This window comes from Rhinatrema bivittatum, chromosome 4 (genome assembly GCF_901001135.1).
Source record: "Rhinatrema bivittatum chromosome 4, aRhiBiv1.1, whole genome shotgun sequence".
Lineage (NCBI taxonomy): Eukaryota > Metazoa > Chordata > Amphibia > Gymnophiona > Rhinatrematidae > Rhinatrema > Rhinatrema bivittatum.
In genome coordinates, this window is record NC_042618.1 from 323,208,247 (window position 1) to 323,231,231 (window position 22,985).

The 22,985-nt window shown below is 46.1% G+C and overlaps 1 protein-coding gene across 1 annotated transcript in view; it reads right to left on the bottom strand.

Moving 5' to 3' along the window:
* The window catches only part of LOC115090798 (cytochrome P450 2G1-like), a 147,801-nt gene that overhangs the window by 85,749 nt on the left and 39,067 nt on the right, over positions 1-22,985 (bottom strand). The gene's annotated exons all lie outside the window — the stretch shown is intronic.

Consider the following 22,985-nt stretch of genomic DNA (forward strand, 5'->3'; position numbering starts at 1 on the left):
CGGCCCTCCGAGGATCGGATAGCCTATGAATGCGGGAGAGCCCCCGAGGAGCGGGTACTCAGAGCGTTCACCGAGCGAGATAGGAACCGATCTCCCGAAGAGGCGGAATGGAGTCCAGGCAGAAGATCCAGGGCAGGCAGCGAAGAGGCGAAACAGAGTCCAGGCAGAGTTCTGGGGCAGGCAGCATAGATGCGGAACGAAGATACAGGCCAAAGGTCAGTACGGGCAGCAGACAAACGAAGGCGAGGAGACGAGCCAAGGTCAAATCTGGAGATCAAGCCGAGGACTGGGTACAGGGACGAAGGCAGGAACTTCGGAGGCAACAGCAGGAACACAGAGGCAAGGCAAGAACACGGAGACAAGGCAGAAATTTCGGAGGCAAGACATGAGCACAGAGCCAAGACAGGAGCACAACCAGGTGGCAACAGGGGAGACCTGTTGCGAAGGCAATGTGAGAGTGCCACTGAGAGGTTTAAATAAGCCTCTAGCAGACGTCATCTTCTGGGGCCAAGTTGATTCTTCCGCCACGGCCCCTTTAAGAGGTGGGGCCTCCCATGCGCAAGAGTCAGGGGAGGCCCCGACACTGGCTGGGAGGAGGACGCCATTTGAGCCGTGCGGTCCAGCGTTCGCGGCCTGCCGCGGAGGGAGGGCCTTTGTGCCAGAGGAACACAGGAGGTAGGGGGGACTGGCCGGGGGCCGCTGCGGCCAGGCGCCACAACAGTATAGTTTGGTTCTGGAGTTTGGAGGAGGTCAGGAGCTTTTGCCTTTATTTGGGCCTATCCTGGGACTCAGGTATCACCTGCCTGTTGTTTCTGGGGAAGGTCAAGGAAGCTGCCTCTGTTGCCTACACTTTGGCTGCAGGGTGGGGGTTTTTTCAGGATTTCCCAATTTATTTTTTTTTTGTAAGAAGACTGCAAGACCTCTGAGTGTTGCCTGGGGAGAGGTCATGGGGAAACCTCTCCCTGGGGAGCTGTGGGTAGGGAAGACCTGCCCCTCTGCAACATCCTGAGAGAGGAATGGCTCTGAGCTGCAGCAGAATCTTTCTGCTGTTTTCGTCTGTTTGGGGAAAAGAACTTTTTGTTAGAAGAGCCTGGTCGAAGAGTTTTTTTCTGCCTCCTTCCTGCCTGGAGAAAGAAATATCTAGAGCTGTGTGTTTCAGTGTGGATCCCTTCCATTGTGTGATTTGAGAGAGATAGAGAGATCAAGATAGACTTTGGAGAACTGTGAGTAAGATCAAATTGTGAGCTTTGAGGACCCCCACTTGTAATCTTCACCCCTGGGAAGAGAGAAAGTTGGGACTCTCTGTGCACAGACTGTTTTATCTACATTTTTCCCTGCATTGGATGGGGTTTTCCTACCCACACAGGGATACCCTGCCACCGGGAAACCTCATTATTCCAAGCTCTGGAGGGTAAGTGATTTCCCTGCCCCTGGTAGTAAGAGACACTTGCACAGATAGAGAGGAGACTTGCTGTGGGGTTAATAATTGTTTTGAACTGTGCCACTATTTTGACAAAGTCACCAACAGAAAAGTTTAATTTTGCACACTTCAATTAAGTGTAAATAAGTGAAAAATGATTACATTCTGTGTGCCTGGTTAAAGAAAATCAAGAAATGCTGCAGTGGTAAACAGACAGGAAGAGGAGAGCCAGCCTGTGTTATTCTTGTTTTACCTATTCCTGATTACCTCCTGTGGTTCTAAAAAACAGCATGGTAAGGGTGCAGCCATTTGTAAGTAAGTCACAGAAGGAGGAGAAACTGAGAGGGCAAATGGGAGACATTATTTGCTACTAGTAAAAAAAAAAAAAAAAGCAGGGTTCACAGAGAAATAAACAAAAGAGAACACTGGGAAAGTTTTGAAGCTATACCTGGGCTGCTAATGTCCCTTTTGAATCAGCCAGGTCCGGCAAGGAAAGTTGAAAGGAAGTGACATCAGCACAGATCTCCAGCACTGTAAATCTTTCTGGGAAAGCCATAACAAAAGTATTTAAACCAATGCCAGGCTAGATGAGAGGAAGCATTGGAGAATCCCCTTATATAATTTTTTTATTTCAAAACAAAGTTTTATTAAATTTTTAGAAGCTAAAGTTGGATGGTGTTATACAGGAAGTGATTTGAGCCAATACAGGTTTATGGGAGACAAGTAGCTGAAACAAGCACCTGGTCACACAAAGGTTCCTCATGTCAGGCTAATTTTCATAGATACAGACATCAGCTTTTCGTTCTGAGAAAAGCTTCGAGCTTGTTTTTCAGTAAGCAGGCTGGTGGAAGGACTCTAAGGGCTGAGATGCAACTGTGTTCCCTAAAAGTTTAAAACTATATGTAAGAACATTTCTAATTGAATGATATTAGTTGTCAGACTCCTGCCATCATAAGAAGTTTATAAAGGAGTCCAGTAAGAAGTGTTTAAGGGTAGATTGGAGCCATGTAAAGAACTATGTTTTTGTTCTTGTTATCACTAAAGGCAGTGATTCTCCATGTGGGGGGGAAACATGTGCAGAGAGACTGGCCCTGTGAGGAGAGGCAGTGAAGGAGTTCGATTCCATGAACCCCTGAAGACTGCACCCCTGAGACGCCTCTCGTCTCTTCATGCCTGCAGTGAAACGCACAGCCATCTTGATTTACTAACATTTGCAACGCAAACGGAACCTAATACGTAGTGACGTATTCACGCACTAACATTTAGTGAAACGTAACTCCATTTTGGAATCATAATTTGTATTGTATTAATACGAACGCCACCGCAAATGTCTAACCCGTCAATTAAATGACGAAACAATAGTCTGATCATAAGCTACACCTACTAGAGACCACGCTAGCTATTGCTTGTTCAGCAGTTTGTAAATTGTTTGTTCAGCAAAAACCAGAACGCATGTGTGAAAGATAAGAACTGTAAAGTGTATAAAGGTTTGCTCCTAAGGGGGCGTGGCATGCAGTTGTACTGAGCCTTTGTCTTAGCTGCATCTTGCTGGCAATAAAAGTCTATCTTTACGGATCAGTTGTCTGGGCCTCCTTACTGACTAAAAAGAGATGGTTACATTTGGCGAGCCAGCCAGGAGGTACCGGAGACGCTATTTTAGCTCTCCAGAAGGTCCGGTAGTTTGGTGGCGGAGCAGTCCCCCAGACACGCCTGGTGAGTGGCCACCGCTGAGTTCAGCGATCAGGTTTCTGAGGGGATCGTTCCACAGAAATTCTGCTGAGATCTCTGGGTTGATGATCCGGGAAGAAGGCTTTCGTGACGATCGGAAGACCCCTGCAGGCGAGTATCATGGAAACAAGGGAATAAGTGAAGAATAGATAAGAAAAATAACCGGTCCATCCCCGGCGGACCGAGGGGGCTTTGATCACACCCCACGCAGTGTGTTAGTAGGAATTACGTTCCGAAGACCACGCGCATGATAAGGAAAAATTATAAGTGAAGTATACGATAGTGGGAATAGGTTTCTTGTTGTGTGAAAGAGAGTGAATGGCCTCGCAGTTCTAGACCGGGCGACCGCGTTCTAGTCGGGGCAATTGTGACCCTTTGTGTCTGACGGATACGGACCCCTTACCTATCCGTCTTCCCTTCCCTCCTTTGTCTGTGAATTCTATCCTAATGGGAGGGGGCGGTTCGACTCCATTAAAAGTCATGACGGAACACTATAGGGAAGTGTTCGATAGACATAAATGTACAAAACCCGGAATGATTCAACGATGTACCCATAGGTGGCCCAGTTTGTGTGTAAATTGGCCTCCGGTAGGAACTTTCAATTTCCAAACGGCCACAAGGGTCCAGAATATAGTTATACGAGAAGGGAATCCGGGTTGCCCTGAGGATATACCGTACATAACCGCTTGGATAGCAGTTATTGAAAATCCTCCGTCGTGGGCAAAGAAGCTAGTAGAGGGAGCCGCCCTCGTAATGGTAACTCAAGTATGCAAAATGGGAGACCGGAAGTCCCCAAACCGGAAGAGAAGGGGAAAGGCGGCCATATTGGAACCTACAGAGCATGCGTCATCTGCGGCGGCCATATTTGTAGTACAAGGGAATCCACGGACTCCAGAAAAAAAAATTAAACCCCTGCCGCCCGCAGCACTGCCCGACGCTGAAAATATCTTGCCGCCACCATATGCCCCTAGTTGTCCCCTGGCATATCCTACGCCACCAAGTCCCCCAGTTCCCTCCAATGCGCAAGCCGATCCTAGGATGGCACCGGCTCATGAAGAGCAACCCGAAGCGGCAACCGCAAAGGTAGAAGGCGGCAGCGAGTCGTCCGTGGCAGACGGAACTCGTAGTAAAACCCAAGCCGCAGCAAGTTTGCAATTACCAATCAGGGAGACATCAACTGTAGTTCCTGTAGTCCCGACTGAAGAAAACGAACATCGCACTACGCAAACAATAAAGTTATTTACCTACATACCTTTTACATCCAGCGATCTTTTCAATTGGAAACAGCTTGGGCCGTCATACGCTGAAAAACCAGAACAGATGATAGACTTTTTACGGGGCATTTTTGCAGCCCATAATCCCAACTGGGCTGACATTCGGCATTTAGCCTCCATTCTTTTTACCACTGAAGAACGCCGACAGATACAATTAAACATGGAAGAGGCAGCTCGATTAGGAGCCGGGTCAGATGGACGTCCCGAAGACGTAGTGAGAGACTTAGCCCCGACTGCAGATCCCAACTGGGATTTCCAGACCGCGGCAGGGCGGGAGCGCATTACCGCCTATCAGACCGTGTTTCTTGAAGCTTTAAAGAAAGGGAAGCAGAAAGTTGTAAACATGGGAAAAATCCAAGACGTGGTGCAGAAGAGAGACGAGTCCCCCGGAAACTTTTTGGAGCGATTGATGGATGCGTACCGCCAATACAGCCCATTTGATCCAGAAGACCCCAAACATCAATCCATCATAGTGATGAGCTTCGTTGGGCAGTCCTGCCCAGACATTCGCCGGAAGTTGCAAAAGCAGGAAGGGTTCGAGGGAATGAATATCAGCCAATTAAAAGCAATGGCTGATAAAGTCTATGTAAACCGAGAACTGGATGGAGACAGGAAGGAAAAGAAAGAAACTAGAAAGTTAAGAGAAAGTGTCAGTTTGTTAGCCGCAGCGTTGGAAGAAACTAATTTCGGGAACCCGTCCAGGCAGTATCACGGGTATCCCGGACCCCGAGGAAGAGGCAGATCGCCCTCTAGAGGGCTGCCAAGAGGACGAGCAAATAGAGGAGGATCGTTTAGAGGTGGAAGAATGCCATTGGGAACCAATCAATGCGCATATTGTAAACAAGAAGGACATTGGAAGTCTGAGTGTCCGGAGTCCCTGCAAGCAAAGCAGGAAGGATATACTCCGTCCAAATCTAAGGAAACGGAATGGCAGATGACCGTAGGTGAAACTTCCGGCGAAGATAGTGAAACATGACTAGATAGGGGAACCCTTCCCATAGACCCTTTGGTGGAAATAAGAGTAGGGGCTGAAACATTCAAAGGACTGTTGGATACGGGGGCACAAAGATCTGTAATGACCACAGCCATCACCACGCCTACTTCGAAAAATATCTCTATAGTCGGGGCTTCAGGAAAGCCACTAAGCGCTCCCTTCCTCCAGAAACGGCAGGTTACAGTAGGAGGACAATTAGTGTCCCATCAATTCCTTTACGTGCCAGGGTGCCCAGTACCACTCATAGGGAGAGACCTCCTGTGTAAATTAAGGGCTACTTTGCAATTCGAGCCCACCGGTGAAATTAAGGCATCCTTTGCCGATAATCCTGTCTCTCTCATTTGTCCACTCCAAGAGGAATGGAGACTACATCTCCCCGTCCTTGAACAAATCACTCCGCATCGATACGAAGTGAACACCCCTCTCAACGAACAACGAAGACAGCTAATGGATAGCGTGCCTAAAGTATGGTCCGAGCAGAATCCAGGGGGAATAGCCATCGAGGCTACCCCTGTTTGGATCGAAATGAAACAGAATGCACAGGTGATTAATCAACCTCAATACCCCATTCCATATATGGCCAGGCAAGGAATCCAGATACATCTGCAGAGACTGTACGACTTGGGCATTCTCCGACGAATCCGATCTGCTTGGAACACCCCTTTGTTGCCCGTAAAGAAACCTGGTTCTACTGATTACCGACCCGTACAGGATCTACGGAAAGTGAATAATCAAGTAGCAGATCTAGTAACCCTCGTACCAAATCCATATTCAATCTTGGCTCAAGTCTCTCCTGCATCAAAGTGGTACAGTGTCATTGATCTCAAAGATGCTTTCTTCTCCGTCCCGGTGGCGGAGGAATGTCAGAAGATCTTTGCCTTCACATGGGAAAATGCACAAACTGGAATCAAGCAGCAGTACACATGGACTCGCTTGCCGCAAGGGTTCAAGCACTCACCTACGCTGTTCGGTGAGCAACTGGCAAAAGACTTGAAGATGTACCAAGTCATGTATGGGCCAGTAATACAGTATGTGGATGACCTTCTGTTGTTTCGTGAAACGTATCACGAATGTGCAGTAGCCACTCTCCACCTGCTAAAGACGTTGTACTCAAAAGGATACCGTGCAAGTAAAAAGAAGGCGCAAATCTGTGAATTAGAAGTAGAATACTTGGGCTTCCAAATCCGGGAAGGTACCCGTTGTCTTGGAATATCCCGTACCAATTCAATACGAGGTCAACCTGTACCCACTTGCAAGAAAGAGCTCCGAGCGTTCCTTGGAGCTGCTGGATATTGCAGGCTGTGGATTGCTAACTATGCTGTTATTGCCCAGTCCCTGTACGACAAGCTGCGGGGGAAGGAGGCAGAATCTCAGCCTTTTCAATGGGAAACCCATGAATTGACAAGCTTACAACAACTGAAGGATGCCCTGATTGAACCTCCTGCCCTAGGATTGCCAGATGTAATGAAACCATTCCATCTATTCGTCGATGAGAAAAAGGGAATGGCCATTGGGGTATTGACTCAAACTCTAGGCTCGTGGGAACGACCTGTTGCATATCTGTCAAAAGGAATGGACAATGTTGCAAAAGGATGGCCAGGTTGTCTTCGAAGCATTGCGGCTGCGTGCTTACTAATCCCAGAGGCTGTCAAATTAACTTTTGGTCAAATTCTAAACGTAACAACTCCCCACACTATTCAAGGACTTCTAGAAACGCATGGACCAAAATGGATGACCAACTCACGTCTTGTAAAATACCAAGCCTTACTGTGTGAAACACCTGAAATTCAAATACAAGACAGTAAAAACTTGAACCCGGCCACTCTTATGCCGGCACCTGAACCCGTTGCCCATGACTGTGAAGAGGTCATGACTACAATACATTCCAGCAGACCAGACTTGAGGGATCAACCCTGGCAGGGAGCATGGACTCTATTTACTGATGGAAGCAGCCAAGTTATTGATGGAATTCGGGTTGCTGGTTATGCTGTGGTTTCTGAAGATGACATCATTGAAGCTGAGTCCCTACCTCCTGGGACATCAGCTCAAAAAGCTGAACTCATCGCTCTCACTCGAGCTCTACAATTGGCAGAAGGACAGACTGTGAACATCTACACAGATTCCAAATATGCTTTCCTCACCATCCAAGTACATGAAGCCTTATACAAAGAGCGAGGTTTTCTCACCGCCGAAGGAAAGCAACTGGCTAATGCGTCTGAAATACATCAATTGCTAAATGCTGTATGGGCACCGCAAAAGGTAGCTGTCATGCATTGTAAAGCCCACACAGGAAAATCAGATCCCGTTGCAAAAGGAAACCAATGGGCAGACAAAACAGCGAAAGAAGCAGCCCGTGCCCATTTACCGCACATCCCAGTTACAACTTGTCCACTTCTACAATTCCCAACGGAAACTCCTGCTTATTCAACGGAGGAGAATGATTGGGCACAGGCTGAGAAATTCCACCATCACGATGGCTGGTGGATTCTGCAAGATAACAGAATATGGATACCTGAAGCATTAGCTTGGACTATTGTCAAAGAAGCCCACAACAGAACTCATCTTGGTCGAGATGCATTAATTAAGCTATTGGAGAAAACGTATTACATCAACAAAATTACTCAGTTGACTAAACATGCAATCAATCAATGTGTCACGTGTGCAAGAAACAATCCCAGAAATGGACCTGGTCCTGCCCCCGGACATATCCTACGAGGAACTACGCCGTTTCAAGTTTGTCAAATCGATTTCACCCACATGACATCCTCTAGAGGATACAAAGCAATGCTGGTAGCTGTCTGTACTTATACTGGATGGATCGAAGCCATACCCACACGAACTGAAACTGCCAAAGAGGTAGTGGCTTTGCTCCTTCATCAGATCTTACCACGATACGGATTACCAAGGCAAATAAATTCAGACAATGGACCAGCTTTCACCAGTGAAGTTACACAGCAATTAAGCAGAATTCTGGGTGTAAGTTGGCATCTACACTGTGCGTGGAGACCCCAGAGCAGCGGAGCTGTTGAACGAGCTAATAGAACTCTGAAAAATCAGATGGCTAAGCTATGCCAAGAAACAAAGACTAAATGGCCAGACATCCTACCTTTAGCCTTACTACACATCCGATGCAGTCCAAGAAAGTCTGGTCTAACACCTTATGAAATGATGTATGCAAGACCTCCACCCCTTCCATCTTTTCCTGAGTCGCTGCAGATACAAGGAGAGCTGTCCCTTAGTAACCAACTTAAGGGACTACATAACACAGTCATCGCCATCCAGAGCTATACATGCGACATTGAACCACTAGTCTTGCTAACCCCGATTCATCCATTCCAAATCGGAAATTCTGTATGGATGAAGGACTGGGATGAATCAGATTTCCTCAAACCACGATGGAAGGGTCCATACACAGTGTTACTCACCACTCCTACTGCTGTAAAAGTCTCTGGATGCCCTTCATGGATTCACTGGACCCGCCTGAAACCTGCTGCCTCCAGTTGGCAGGTCTCCAGGATTGGAGACAACAAGTTAAAGTTCATTCAAAGCAGGCAACAAATTAGTCCAGGGTAAATGACTATAGTACTTTGCTAAAGAGTACTAACATATACATTTTTTCTTCCTTTCAGAATTAATCAACTGATCTACTTACAAGGCAAAGCATAAAGTGTTTACTCTAAACCTCCAGCCATGAGAAACAGACTTTTACAAGTTATTCTACTAATCTCATGTTCTACAACTACATCTCTTGTTCTACCCCTAAGCAAGAACTGCACAGAATGCGTCAAATCAATCCGTACTACAACTCCAGATGGATTCCAGGTTGTCTCTACCATTATACACCAATCTCAGCCACCCACTTCATGTGCAACGCAACCTGCATGCGCATTAAATACCACTCAAGGATACCAGTCTTTTCATCGATGCCTAGAGGGTGACAAGGTTATTTGTCACACACCAACAACTCCCAAGTACTATAACATTACCCTCACTGCTGGATTACCAAAGAGCTACACATCAAGTATTATCCCAGAAGGAAAAGGTATCCTGTACTACATCAACTCGACCAAAGTCCTTATCGGAGGAGAGTCTACCGTCACAATAACCTTCGATGCCTGTGAAGCCATTGATAAACACCCAAATGCACTCCATTGAGGATCTCAATCCTGGAAAAATTCCTATGTTTATAACCACAAGTACCTTTGTCCGTACAATCGAGCTGCCAACCCATCCAGTTGGTTACCCTGTCAAGGAGACTTGATTTTGTCGGGTTGGGCTCTGGTATGTGACTATACAGGTGGAGGTTACCATGGCTGCCACGGAATCGGCAGATTGACAGCAGTAACTGGTAATATTGTGTCCGTGCAATGGCCCATACGAGGTGAAGGATCCCCCTGGCAAGATACTTGGGGATTTGGCATCGACGGAGCTGGAAAAGACCCAATGACTTACATAACAATCACCCAGCGTAGAGACAAGCCTCGCCCAATCATTCATCAGACCACTGTAGTGGGCTATCAATCCTTCTTTGATGAAATATCCCATGTATCAGAAGAATTGAAGAAGCATGCCTTTTCACATCAAGCAAAGAATATGTTTGTGAATCTGGCTGAGAATATAGCTCTCTCTCTCGAAGTTAAGAATTGCTTTGTCTGCGGAGGCACACACACAGGAGAGCAATGGCCATGGGAAGCCAAAGAGGTCTTCCAAACCGACCTCAATCAATTGAACACAACTATAACTTACAAACGGAAGACACATCCATACGAGTGGGCTCTCCAGACAGATGTCATTGGCAGACAATGCATATCTCGACAACACTCCCGAATCTATACTACCTCTGTTGGAAATTCACCATGTACAGGGGTCCTTACTGCTAACCAAACCAAACTAACTTGGTGGCAGACAGAAAATTTGACTATGCCCACTACCTTATGGACTGACTCAACCCTAAACAAAACGTGGACTGCTGCTGGGGTGCCTACCACCCTCTTCGCTGCGCCAGATGGATACTACTTCGTTTGTGGCCGAAGGGCTTATGAACTGTTACCACTCAACTGGTATGGCACCTGTTTCTTGGCCACCATTCGGCCAAGTTTCTTTCTCTTACCAATCACCGCTGGAGAAACATTAGGTGTACCTGTCTACAGTCCTATGAAACCAAACAAGCGTCGCAGAACTACTAAAGTTACTATTGGAGATTGGAAAGATCAGGAGTGGCCTCCTGAACGAATTGTACAATACTATGGCCCTGCCACTTGGGCTGAAGATGGTTCTTATGGATATAGAACTCCAATCTATATGTTAAATCGTATCATCCGACTGCAAGCAGTGTTGGAACTTCTGACTAACGATTCTGCCATGGCTCTCAATATCCTTGCCAAACAGAACACCAAAATAATCACAGCTGTCTACCAAAACCGTTTAGCCTTGGACTACCTCCTAGCTCAAGAAGGAGGCGTGTGTGGAAAGTTTAATCTCTCTAATTGTTGTTTACAGATTGATGATAAGAGTAAAGTCATCGAAGAGATTACTGATCGAATGATCCGATTGGCCCATGTCCCTGTGCAGACGTGGACCGGTGTCCTTGACTGGACAGCCTCACTACCAAATTGGCTTACTTCGATTCCCGGATTGAAAGACATTCTCATCCCTCTGCTGTTTTTTGTTCTAACTTGCATTTTATTTCCTCTTTGTTTACCTCTCATTTTCAGAAATCTACGATCTATGATTGAAACCATTGCTGATCGCAGAGCAGCTGCTCATGTTATGATGATCAATAAGTATGTGTCTATTTCCACATTCCCCGATTCTGATTCATCTGACTCTGATGTCACTTTTGATTCTGATGACGATTACCTTGATACTAAACTCTAATGCCCCATAAGTAACTCACCACGTTGGACCACATTTGTTGCTAGGGTAAGCCGGGCTACAAAGGGGGGTGACGCCAATAGGGTCCACCCGTCTCAAACCCGTGAAGAAACCAACGACCTGGCGACAACTTAGGGTCCACCTTGAAAAGTTCTATGTATTAATTTTTTCTTCTCTTTTCAGTTACTTAACAGCTACGAGTGATACTTCCACCTTCCACCGAAGTTGAAGTATCAAAGGGGGGAATGAAGGAGTTCGATTCCATGAACCCCTGAAGACTGCACCCCTGAGACGCCTCTCGTCTCTTCATGCCTGCAGTGAAACGCACAGCCATCTTGATTTACTAACATTTGCAACGCAAACGGAACCTAATACGTAGTGACGTATTCACGCACTAACATTTAGTGAAACGTAACTCCATTTTGGAATCATAATTTGTATTGTATTAATACGAACGCCACCGCAAATGTCTAACCCGTCAATTAAATGACGAAACAATAGTCTGATCATAAGCTACACCTACTAGAGACCACGCTAGCTATTGCTTGTTCAGCAGTTTGTAAATTGTTTGTTCAGCAAAAACCAGAACGCATGTGTGAAAGATAAGAACTGTAAAGTGTATAAAGGTTTGCTCCTAAGGGGGCGTGGCATGCAGTTGTACTGAGCCTTTGTCTTAGCTGCATCTTGCTGGCAATAAAAGTCTATCTTTACGGATCAGTTGTCTGGGCCTCCTTACTGACTAAAAAGAGATGGTTACATTTGGCGAGCCAGCCAGGAGGTACCGGAGACGCTATTTTAGCTCTCCAGAAGGTCCGGTAGTTTGGTGGCGGAGCAGTCCCCCAGACACGCCTGGTGAGTGGCCACCGCTGAGTTCAGCGATCAGGTTTCTGAGGGGATCGTTCCACAGAAATTCTGCTGAGATCTCTGGGTTGATGATCCGGGAAGAAGGCTTTCGTGACGATCGGAAGACCCCTGCAGGCGAGTATCATGGAAACAAGGGAATAAGTGAAGAATAGATAAGAAAAATAACCGGTCCATCCCCGGCGGACCGAGGGGGCTTTGATCACACCCCACGCAGTGTGTTAGTAGGAATTACGTTCCGAAGACCACGCGCATGATAAGGAAAAATTATAAGTGAAGTATACGATAGTGGGAATAGGTTTCTTGTTGTGTGAAAGAGAGTGAATGGCCTCGCAGTTCTAGACCGGGCGACCGCGTTCTAGTCGGGGCAATTGTGACCCTTTGTGTCTGACGGATACGGACCCCTTACCTATCCGTCTTCCCTTCCCTCCTTTGTCTGTGAATTCTATCCTAATGGGAGGGGGCGGTTCGACTCCATTAAAAGTCATGACGGAACACTATAGGGAAGTGTTCGATAGACATAAATGTACAAAACCCGGAATGATTCAACGATGTACCCATAGGTGGCCCAGTTTGTGTGTAAATTGGCCTCCGGTAGGAACTTTCAATTTCCAAACGGCCACAAGGGTCCAGAATATAGTTATACGAGAAGGGAATCCGGGTTGCCCTGAGGATATACCGTACATAACCGCTTGGATAGCAGTTATTGAAAATCCTCCGTCGTGGGCAAAGAAGCTAGTAGAGGGAGCCGCCCTCGTAATGGTAACTCAAGTATGCAAAATGGGAGACCGGAAGTCCCCAAACCGGAAGAGAAGGGGAAAGGCGGCCATATTGGAACCTACAGAGCATGCGTCATCTGCGGCGGCCATATTTGTAGTACAAGGGAATCCACGGACTCCAGAAAAAAAAATTAAACCCCTGCCGCCCGCAGCACTGCCCGACGCTGAAAATATCTTGCCGCCACCATATGCCCCTAGTTGTCCCCTGGCATATCCTACGCCACCAAGTCCCCCAGTTCCCTCCAATGCGCAAGCCGATCCTAGGATGGCACCGGCTCATGAAGAGCAACCCGAAGCGGCAACCGCAAAGGTAGAAGGCGGCAGCGAGTCGTCCGTGGCAGACGGAACTCGTAGTAAAACCCAAGCCGCAGCAAGTTTGCAATTACCAATCAGGGAGACATCAACTGTAGTTCCTGTAGTCCCGACTGAAGAAAACGAACATCGCACTACGCAAACAATAAAGTTATTTACCTACATACCTTTTACATCCAGCGATCTTTTCAATTGGAAACAGCTTGGGCCGTCATACGCTGAAAAACCAGAACAGATGATAGACTTTTTACGGGGCATTTTTGCAGCCCATAATCCCAACTGGGCTGACATTCGGCATTTAGCCTCCATTCTTTTTACCACTGAAGAACGCCGACAGATACAATTAAACATGGAAGAGGCAGCTCGATTAGGAGCCGGGTCAGATGGACGTCCCGAAGACGTAGTGAGAGACTTAGCCCCGACTGCAGATCCCAACTGGGATTTCCAGACCGCGGCAGGGCGGGAGCGCATTACCGCCTATCAGACCGTGTTTCTTGAAGCTTTAAAGAAAGGGAAGCAGAAAGTTGTAAACATGGGAAAAATCCAAGACGTGGTGCAGAAGAGAGACGAGTCCCCCGGAAACTTTTTGGAGCGATTGATGGATGCGTACCGCCAATACAGCCCATTTGATCCAGAAGACCCCAAACATCAATCCATCATAGTGATGAGCTTCGTTGGGCAGTCCTGCCCAGACATTCGCCGGAAGTTGCAAAAGCAGGAAGGGTTCGAGGGAATGAATATCAGCCAATTAAAAGCAATGGCTGATAAAGTCTATGTAAACCGAGAACTGGATGGAGACAGGAAGGAAAAGAAAGAAACTAGAAAGTTAAGAGAAAGTGTCAGTTTGTTAGCCGCAGCGTTGGAAGAAACTAATTTCGGGAACCCGTCCAGGCAGTATCACGGGTATCCCGGACCCCGAGGAAGAGGCAGATCGCCCTCTAGAGGGCTGCCAAGAGGACGAGCAAATAGAGGAGGATCGTTTAGAGGTGGAAGAATGCCATTGGGAACCAATCAATGCGCATATTGTAAACAAGAAGGACATTGGAAGTCTGAGTGTCCGGAGTCCCTGCAAGCAAAGCAGGAAGGATATACTCCGTCCAAATCTAAGGAAACGGAATGGCAGATGACCGTAGGTGAAACTTCCGGCGAAGATAGTGAAACATGACTAGATAGGGGAACCCTTCCCATAGACCCTTTGGTGGAAATAAGAGTAGGGGCTGAAACATTCAAAGGACTGTTGGATACGGGGGCACAAAGATCTGTAATGACCACAGCCATCACCACGCCTACTTCGAAAAATATCTCTATAGTCGGGGCTTCAGGAAAGCCACTAAGCGCTCCCTTCCTCCAGAAACGGCAGGTTACAGTAGGAGGACAATTAGTGTCCCATCAATTCCTTTACGTGCCAGGGTGCCCAGTACCACTCATAGGGAGAGACCTCCTGTGTAAATTAAGGGCTACTTTGCAATTCGAGCCCACCGGTGAAATTAAGGCATCCTTTGCCGATAATCCTGTCTCTCTCATTTGTCCACTCCAAGAGGAATGGAGACTACATCTCCCCGTCCTTGAACAAATCACTCCGCATCGATACGAAGTGAACACCCCTCTCAACGAACAACGAAGACAGCTAATGGATAGCGTGCCTAAAGTATGGTCCGAGCAGAATCCAGGGGGAATAGCCATCGAGGCTACCCCTGTTTGGATCGAAATGAAACAGAATGCACAGGTGATTAATCAACCTCAATACCCCATTCCATATATGGCCAGGCAAGGAATCCAGATACATCTGCAGAGACTGTACGACTTGGGCATTCTCCGACGAATCCGATCTGCTTGGAACACCCCTTTGTTGCCCGTAAAGAAACCTGGTTCTACTGATTACCGACCCGTACAGGATCTACGGAAAGTGAATAATCAAGTAGCAGATCTAGTAACCCTCGTACCAAATCCATATTCAATCTTGGCTCAAGTCTCTCCTGCATCAAAGTGGTACAGTGTCATTGATCTCAAAGATGCTTTCTTCTCCGTCCCGGTGGCGGAGGAATGTCAGAAGATCTTTGCCTTCACATGGGAAAATGCACAAACTGGAATCAAGCAGCAGTACACATGGACTCGCTTGCCGCAAGGGTTCAAGCACTCACCTACGCTGTTCGGTGAGCAACTGGCAAAAGACTTGAAGATGTACCAAGTCATGTATGGGCCAGTAATACAGTATGTGGATGACCTTCTGTTGTTTCGTGAAACGTATCACGAATGTGCAGTAGCCACTCTCCACCTGCTAAAGACGTTGTACTCAAAAGGATACCGTGCAAGTAAAAAGAAGGCGCAAATCTGTGAATTAGAAGTAGAATACTTGGGCTTCCAAATCCGGGAAGGTACCCGTTGTCTTGGAATATCCCGTACCAATTCAATACGAGGTCAACCTGTACCCACTTGCAAGAAAGAGCTCCGAGCGTTCCTTGGAGCTGCTGGATATTGCAGGCTGTGGATTGCTAACTATGCTGTTATTGCCCAGTCCCTGTACGACAAGCTGCGGGGGAAGGAGGCAGAATCTCAGCCTTTTCAATGGGAAACCCATGAATTGACAAGCTTACAACAACTGAAGGATGCCCTGATTGAACCTCCTGCCCTAGGATTGCCAGATGTAATGAAACCATTCCATCTATTCGTCGATGAGAAAAAGGGAATGGCCATTGGGGTATTGACTCAAACTCTAGGCTCGTGGGAACGACCTGTTGCATATCTGTCAAAAGGAATGGACAATGTTGCAAAAGGATGGCCAGGTTGTCTTCGAAGCATTGCGGCTGCGTGCTTACTAATCCCAGAGGCTGTCAAATTAACTTTTGGTCAAATTCTAAACGTAACAACTCCCCACACTATTCAAGGACTTCTAGAAACGCATGGACCAAAATGGATGACCAACTCACGTCTTGTAAAATACCAAGCCTTACTGTGTGAAACACCTGAAATTCAAATACAAGACAGTAAAAACTTGAACCCGGCCACTCTTATGCCGGCACCTGAACCCGTTGCCCATGACTGTGAAGAGGTCATGACTACAATACATTCCAGCAGACCAGACTTGAGGGATCAACCCTGGCAGGGAGCATGGACTCTATTTACTGATGGAAGCAGCCAAGTTATTGATGGAATTCGGGTTGCTGGTTATGCTGTGGTTTCTGAAGATGACATCATTGAAGCTGAGTCCCTACCTCCTGGGACATCAGCTCAAAAAGCTGAACTCATCGCTCTCACTCGAGCTCTACAATTGGCAGAAGGACAGACTGTGAACATCTACACAGATTCCAAATATGCTTTCCTCACCATCCAAGTACATGAAGCCTTATACAAAGAGCGAGGTTTTCTCACCGCCGAAGGAAAGCAACTGGCTAATGCGTCTGAAATACATCAATTGCTAAATGCTGTATGGGCACCGCAAAAGGTAGCTGTCATGCATTGTAAAGCCCACACAGGAAAATCAGATCCCGTTGCAAAAGGAAACCAATGGGCAGACAAAACAGCGAAAGAAGCAGCCCGTGCCCATTTACCGCACATCCCAGTTACAACTTGTCCACTTCTACAATTCCCAACGGAAACTCCTGCTTATTCAACGGAGGAGAATGATTGGGCACAGGCTGAGAAATTCCACCATCACGATGGCTGGTGGATTCTGCAAGATAACAGAATATGGATACCTGAAGCATTAGCTTGGACTATTGTCAAAGAAGCCCACAACAGAACTCATCTTGGTCGAGATGCATTAATTAAGCTATTGGAGAAAACGTATTACATCAACAAAATTACTCAGTTGACTAAACATGCAATCAATCAATGTGTCACGTGTGCAAGAAACAATCCCAGAAATGGACCTGGTCCTGCCCCCGGACATATCCTACGAGGAACTACGCCGTTTCAAGTTTGTCAAATCGATTTCACCCACATGACATCCTCTAGAGGATACAAAGCAATGCTGGTAGCTGTCTGTACTTATACTGGATGGATCGAAGCCATACCCACACGAACTGAAACTGCCAAAGAGGTAGTGGCTTTGCTCCTTCATCAGATCTTACCACGATACGGATTACCAAGGCAAATAAATTCAGACAATGGACCAGCTTTCACCAGTGAAGTTACACAGCAATTAAGCAGAATTCTGGGTGTAAGTTGGCATCTACACTGTGCGTGGAGACCCCAGAGCAGCGGAGCTGTTGAACGAGCTAATAGAACTCTGAAAAATCAGATGGCTAAGCTATGCCAAGAAACAAAGACTAAATGGCCAGACATCCTACCTTTAGCCTTACTACACATCCGATGCAGTCCAAGAAAGTCTGGTCTAACACCTTATGAAATGATGTATGCAAGACCTCCACCCCTTCCATCTTTTCCTGAGTCGCTGCAGATACAAGGAGAGCTGTCCCTTAGTAACCAACTTAAGGGACTACATAACACAGTCATCGCCATCCAGAGCTATACATGCGACATTGAACCACTAGTCTTGCTAACCCCGATTCATCCATTCCAAATCGGAAATTCTGTATGGATGAAGGACTGGGATGAATCAGATTTCCTCAAACCACGATGGAAGGGTCCATACACAGTGTTACTCACCACTCCTACTGCTGTAAAAGTCTCTGGATGCCCTTCATGGATTCACTGGACCCGCCTGAAACCTGCTGCCTCCAGTTGGCAGGTCTCCAGGATTGGAGACAACAAGTTAAAGTTCATTCAAAGCAGGCAACAAATTAGTCCAGGGTAAATGACTATAGTACTTTGCTAAAGAGTACTAACATATACATTTTTTCTTCCTTTCAGAATTAATCAACTGATCTACTTACAAGGCAAAGCATAAAGTGTTTACTCTAAACCTCCAGCCATGAGAAACAGACTTTTACAAGTTATTCTACTAATCTCATGTTCTACAACTACATCTCTTGTTCTACCCCTAAGCAAGAACTGCACAGAATGCGTCAAATCAATCCGTACTACAACTCCAGATGGATTCCAGGTTGTCTCTACCATTATACACCAATCTCAGCCACCCACTTCATGTGCAACGCAACCTGCATGCGCATTAAATACCACTCAAGGATACCAGTCTTTTCATCGATGCCTAGAGGGTGACAAGGTTATTTGTCACACACCAACAACTCCCAAGTACTATAACATTACCCTCACTGCTGGATTACCAAAGAGCTACACATCAAGTATTATCCCAGAAGGAAAAGGTATCCTGTACTACATCAACTCGACCAAAGTCCTTATCGGAGGAGAGTCTACCGTCACAATAACCTTCGATGCCTGTGAAGCCATTGATAAACACCCAAATGCACTCCATTGAGGATCTCAATCCTGGAAAAATTCCTATGTTTATAACCACAAGTACCTTTGTCCGTACAATCGAGCTGCCAACCCATCCAGTTGGTTACCCTGTCAAGGAGACTTGATTTTGTCGGGTTGGGCTCTGGTATGTGACTATACAGGTGGAGGTTACCATGGCTGCCACGGAATCGGCAGATTGACAGCAGTAACTGGTAATATTGTGTCCGTGCAATGGCCCATACGAGGTGAAGGATCCCCCTGGCAAGATACTTGGGGATTTGGCATCGACGGAGCTGGAAAAGACCCAATGACTTACATAACAATCACCCAGCGTAGAGACAAGCCTCGCCCAATCATTCATCAGACCACTGTAGTGGGCTATCAATCCTTCTTTGATGAAATATCCCATGTATCAGAAGAATTGAAGAAGCATGCCTTTTCACATCAAGCAAAGAATATGTTTGTGAATCTGGCTGAGAATATAGCTCTCTCTCTCGAAGTTAAGAATTGCTTTGTCTGCGGAGGCACACACACAGGAGAGCAATGGCCATGGGAAGCCAAAGAGGTCTTCCAAACCGACCTCAATCAATTGAACACAACTATAACTTACAAACGGAAGACACATCCATACGAGTGGGCTCTCCAGACAGATGTCATTGGCAGACAATGCATATCTCGACAACACTCCCGAATCTATACTACCTCTGTTGGAAATTCACCATGTACAGGGGTCCTTACTGCTAACCAAACCAAACTAACTTGGTGGCAGACAGAAAATTTGACTATGCCCACTACCTTATGGACTGACTCAACCCTAAACAAAACGTGGACTGCTGCTGGGGTGCCCACCACCCTCTTCGCTGCGCCAGATGGATACTACTTCGTTTGTGGCCGAAGGGCTTATGAACTGTTACCACTCAACTGGTATGGCACCTGTTTCTTGGCCACCATTCGGCCAAGTTTCTTTCTCTTACCAATCACCGCTGGAGAAACATTAGGTGTACCTGTCTACAGTCCTATGAAACCAAACAAGCGTCGCAGAACTACTAAAGTTACTATTGGAGATTGGAAAGATCAGGAGTGGCCTCCTGAACGAATTGTACAATACTATGGCCCTGCCACTTGGGCTGAAGATGGTTCTTATGGATATAGAACTCCAATCTATATGTTAAATCGTATCATCCGACTGCAAGCAGTGTTGGAACTTCTGACTAACGATTCTGCCATGGCTCTCAATATCCTTGCCAAACAGAACACCAAAATAATCACAGCTGTCTACCAAAACCGTTTAGCCTTGGACTACCTCCTAGCTCAAGAAGGAGGCGTGTGTGGAAAGTTTAATCTCTCTAATTGTTGTTTACAGATTGATGATAAGAGTAAAGTCATCGAAGAGATTACTGATCGAATGATCCGATTGGCCCATGTCCCTGTGCAGACGTGGACCGGTGTCCTTGAATGGACAGCCTCACTACCAAATTGGCTTACTTCGATTCCCGGATTGAAAGACATTCTCATCCCTCTGCTGTTTTTTGTTCTAACTTGCATTTTATTTCCTCTTTGTTTACCTCTCATTTTCAGAAATCTACGATCTATGATTGAAACCATTGCTGATCGCAGAGCAGCTGCTCATGTTATGATGATCAATAAGTATGTGTCTATTTCCACATTCCCCGATTCTGATTCATCTGACTCTGATGTCACTTTTGATTCTGATGACGATTACCTTGATACTAAACTCTAATGCCCCATAAGTAACTCACCACGTTGGACCACATTTGTTGCTAGGGTAAGCCGGGCTACAAAGGGGGGTGACGCCAATAGGGTCCACCCGTCTCAAACCCGTGAAGAAACCAACGACCTGGCGACAACTTAGGGTCCACCTTGAAAAGTTCTATGTATTAATTTTTTCTTCTCTTTTCAGTTACTTAACAGCTACGAGTGATACTTCCACCTTCCACCGAAGTTGAAGTATCAAAGGGGGGAATGAAGGAGTTCGATTCCATGAACCCCTGAAGACTGCACCCCTGAGACGCCTCTCGTCTCTTCATGCCTGCAGAGAAACGCACAGCCATCTTGATTTACTAACATTTGCAACGCAAACGGAACCTAATACGTAGTGACGTATTCACGCACTAACATTTAGTGAAACGTAACTCCATTTTGGAATCATAATTTGTATTGTATTAATACGAACGCCACCGCAAATGTCTAACCCGTCAATTAAATGACGAAACAATAGTCTGATCATAAGCTACACCTACTAGAGACCACGCTAGCTATTGCTTGTTCAGCAGTTTGTAAATTGTTTGTTCAGCAAAAACCAGAACGCATGTGTGAAAGATAAGAACTGTAAAGTGTATAAAGGTTTGCTCCTAAGGGGGCGTGGCATGCAGTTGTACTGAGCCTTTGTCTTAGCTGCATCTTGCTGGCAATAAAAGTCTATCTTTACGGATCAGTTGTCTGGGCCTCCTTACTGACTAAAAAGAGATGGTTACAGCAGGAGTTTACAGCTGGAGCTCTGCCCTTGTGGAATCAGGGTAAAATGAAAAAACCCTGGTTGTTTGAGTCATAAATAGTGGGAAAAGAGAGAAAAATGCATCACTGTTAAAGTGTGAGCAAGTAAAAAAGTGAATGAGGCTTTGAATACAAGAAAATCCAGAGCCAAGGTAAGGAAGGAATGAAGACAAAGGGCCTCATTTTCTAAAGTATCGCAGGCCTGCGATACTTTAGAAGATGAGGGGCGGGGGGCCGAAACAGGGGGAGGGCCTGTGCTAGCCGGCAGCGAGCGGCTTGGAAAATGAGGCCCAAAGTTAGTTAATTAACTGAACAGGGATGTGGAATTTACCTGTATTAGTCAGGAATGATTTACAATTTAAAGCATGACTGGAAAACGTTAATGTCAAAGATTTCACGCAGAAGTGGAAAATTAAGACTGGTAAGTGAGCTTCGAAGCCTGTTACAACACTTACAGGCATTTGGACGCGCGTTTTCGACGCGCTAGCTTTACCCCTTATTCAGTAAGGGGTAATAGCGCGTCGAAAACGCGCATCCAACCCCCCCCAAACCTAATAGCATCCGCAACATGCAAATGCATGTTATTGGCCCTATTAAGTATTCCCGCGCGATTCAGTAAGTAAAATGTGCAGCCAAGCCGCACATTTTACTTTCAGAAATTAGCGCCTACCCGAAGGTAGCCGCTAATTTCTTCCGGCACCGGGAAAGTGCACAGAAAAGCAGTAAAAACTGCTTTTCTGTGCACCCTCCGACTTAATATCATGGCGATATTAAGTCGGAGGTCCCAAAAGTTTGAAAAAGTAAAAAAAAAAAAATAAATTGAAATAGGCCCGTGGTTCGCGGGTTGAAAACCAGACGCTCAATTTTGCTGGCGTCCGGTTTCCGAACCCATGGCTGTCAGCAGGCTCAAGAACTGACGCCGGCAAAATTGAGCGTTGGCTGTCAAACCCGCTGACAGCCGCCGATCCTGTCCGAAAAGAGGTGCTAGGGACACGCTAGTGTGCCTAGCGCCTCTTTTTACCGCCGGGCCTAATTTAAATAAATGTATTTACTGTATCGCGCGCACAAGAGAGTGTCCTGTGTGTGCACTGGGAGAGCGGGCACTCGCCCGCTCTCCCGCGATTTTTACTGTATCGGCCCGAATGTGAAGCTTGTTAGGAGGGATAAAGGGGGAAAGCTGAACTGAATCAGTGGAAGACATTAAAGAAAACCAGAGAGACATTGTTTTGAGTCAGTGTTACTGACTGGTGAACAGTCAAATATGTTAAGCAAGACAATTAAATTGATATTTTGACCAAGACTCGCAGAGAGCCAGAATTCTAAAGGAGAGACTGAAAAAAAAAAAACATTTTCTGTTCCCACAAGAAGAGAAAAGACAACAGTAGTTATGGACAATTGCTTATCCTTTTATTTCATTAGTTAGAATATCATTACATGCTACATGGCAGGTTCTCACTGCACACATATTAGGGTCACATTGTAGATTTTGGGAAGGTATACGGTGAAAGTCAGGTAGTTTCACTTTTTGATTTCTTAAAATTAGGCCATAAGGTTGTTCCTGCAATTCCTGGAAAGAACCAAAAAGAAGGGGATGAGAGGACTAAAGCCAGAAGTGCATCGATTTTAAGCAGTGCTTCTAAAGATTGCTGCAATCATCTATTTGAGCATCGGAGACAACGCATCCCACATCATACAGCTAAGTCTGCACTCATACAACAGCCTAGATCTGGCCAGACATTAGTGTCATTTACTATAAAGGTGAAATACAGATACAAAGTTAAAAAAAAACATAAATTTTACTTACCTTTGTGAAGAAAACTCTCATAGACACTGAAAGATAGATTGCATCACAAAGCATCAATTTCAGGAAGTACATTGGTTAGAGTACAGGATAAAGAGCAAGTCTGGAA